The sequence below is a fragment of the Pteropus vampyrus genome, unplaced genomic scaffold (genome assembly GCF_000151845.1).
Source record: "Pteropus vampyrus isolate Shadow unplaced genomic scaffold, Pvam_2.0 Scaffold31, whole genome shotgun sequence".
Lineage (NCBI taxonomy): Eukaryota > Metazoa > Chordata > Mammalia > Chiroptera > Pteropodidae > Pteropus > Pteropus vampyrus.
The window spans coordinates 6,021,806-6,024,540 of record NW_011888812.1 but is presented as its reverse complement, the minus strand read 5'-3'; positions in this window follow the sequence as shown (position 1 = coordinate 6,024,540).

Sequence of the window (2,735 nt, the reverse complement as noted above, 5' to 3'; positions counted from 1 at the left end):
CTTTTTCTTTCGTATCAGTCATCATAATCATGAATAACACTTAATTCTTGAATTTCCCCCCCTGTAGAATGCGTTTTCCATGAGTTCAGGGACTCTGTCTGACACATTCACTGCTGGATAATCTCTACGAGAATAGCACATGGCATGTAGTATATGCCCAGTGAGTATTTGAGTGAATGAATGACTAATTCACAGTCTGCCACTCTTTATATTTCTAAAGAGCCCCTTACAAGAATTTTCCTAAATAGAAAATAAATTGAGGAAAAACACAGTCAAATGTCAATTTACCATGAAAATGTTTTGCTTCTCATTTTTGTTTTCCAACATTAAATCTGCATAAGAGAGTGCTGAATAATGAAGGTAGAAGAAAGACACCACCAGCTTTCTGCCCTCAATAAACTTGGAAAATAGTAGTGGCAATAGAAAAGACTGAATTATTGAGTGTCATAAAAAAGAGAGAAACAAAGAGCTCTGGAATTTTAGATGTGTGAAAGTTTACTGTTAGCTGTGGGAATCAGGAAGTCCTCCTGAAGGAGTTTCTAGAGTAAACAAGTGAGTTTGTGCCCCAAGCACTAAGTTAAGTGGATGTCAAAAATTTCAGTAATCAAGATAAATAATATTTTAATGCAATATTCTAAAAAATCAATATTAATACCAATGATTCTGCGATGACCAAAATAGTAAAATCTTAATAAAAACTGGATCAGTTTTACTGATTTTTTCTTTTGCCTCAGGCTCTAATATGATTTGACATGGACTTGGCGGCTAATATTTAATATTAAGGAGATGAAAGTTTTGCCGATAGAGACTTGGGAAAGTTCACCCCTCATGTTGAAGAGAAAAAGAAAGGATGTTTTGGGGAACCACACACGAGTGGCCTGATTTGACTAGACAAAGAAACATGTAGTGGATGATAGTAATATTCTGGGTCACAAGTCAAAGATTTAGGTTCTAAATGTAGGATAAGACTAAATTATAAAAAAACCTAGAATCTCTGACTCAAAATTTGGCATTATTATTTAAACAGTGCTAAGCTGTTGAAGACTTTTGAGCAGAGAAAGTAATATCATATTTAAAATAATCATAATAAATAGTTTTTAAAGTCTTGTAGAAAGGTTTGGCAGTAGGATGGAAATCTCTCCTATTGTTTTTATCTCTGTTTTAAATAGGCAATTTATCCAGATTGCTTAATTTTGCCCTTTGTTGTGCATCAAATTAAAAAACAGCATTTGTTCCTTGATCTGAATATTTATTGACTCAATTTAAAATGTTCTACTATATAGTAAGAATAAAAATGCCAGGGAAACTCTCAGTGAGAGAGCACTACTTAACTAGACGATGCTTAAATAGCACTGCCGAAAGGGTCTTCTCTCTTGGGTTTGAGCTTCCATGACTGAGCAGCCTCCCTATCCTCATTTCTGAGTGATGCATTTCTTCTCTAGGATATATTAATGGTTTTAATAAGGTTTTACAGTCAGTCCACTCTTCCTTTTCTCTTAGATGTTTGTCTGTTTAGGTAAGATCATATTACTGTTATAATCTGTTATGTGTTAATTTCAAAGTTTAACTCTGAGAAGGCTGACGTTGTTTCCTAATTTCCAATTTTTTAGTCATTCCACTGTCAAACTCTATTCGATTTTGATCAAATTTGACCTAAATGCAATTGTGAACTGCATAGCACATTATCGTATGGGATCAAGGCTAAGTTTTTTTTCTAAATGCAATTGTGAACTGCATAGCACATTATCGTATGGGATCAAGGCTAAGTTTTCTCATTTTGGTAGGGGTAAAGGGTCATAATGTCTGCAACTTACTCTCAAATAGTTTATCAAAAGCAAATAAACACAAATAAATAAAACGAATGGCATAGAGTAAAAGTAGTATAAATGAACAATGTAGAGTGAGAAATTTGGAAAGTCGTCGTGGCAAATGTCACTACCTGGTTAATCTAGGTGAAAGGTGTAGAGGAGTTTATTGTTCTTGTTTTGCAAATTTTCTATAGGTTTGACCAAAGACAGAGGTGAACTAGCCTTTCTGGAAATGTTTACCATTAATGTAGAAACTCTCTCATCTAATCAAATTGGGAGTTTTAGGTTAGTTAAGTGAAGTAGTTGGTAAGAGGAAAATATTATAAGAAAAGTAGTTTAATACCTAACGTAAAAAGCACCCCTTCACTAATCTATTGTTATAAAGCCGTAGCTTTTCTTGGATTTTCTTACACCACTTAGAGTTCTGTGTCATTGTGCTTACATAAACTGTTCCTAGAACATAATATTTAATTCCCTTTTCAGATTCTCTAACTAGAGATATCATTAAAAAGAAACACTTGCAAAGCAATTTGAGTGCAAAACTCATTTATTTATTTATTTTTCAATATTTTTTTCTACTTTTTAGGGTTTTCTCATCTACGTCAATTTGACAAGGCTTTTAGTGACTTACTAATGTCAAGTCTTCACAAAGCATTCAATTTGGTTTGGTTTTCATAGAAATCGAAAATTTTTTTGTTAATAATTATTTTATCTGTTTATGTAATATTTAAAGTATCATAATTAATGATATTTAAATGCCATAATTACAATAACAGGTACATACATTTAGGAAACAACGCACTGGCACATGGCAAACAGGCAACTCAACTCATGGGAGCAGAGGCGCACGCGCATGAGCCCACGAGAGCACAGTAGCCAATTTAGTGTCCTGTAGGCCAGGGTGGCACCCTATAGAGAGAATACGAG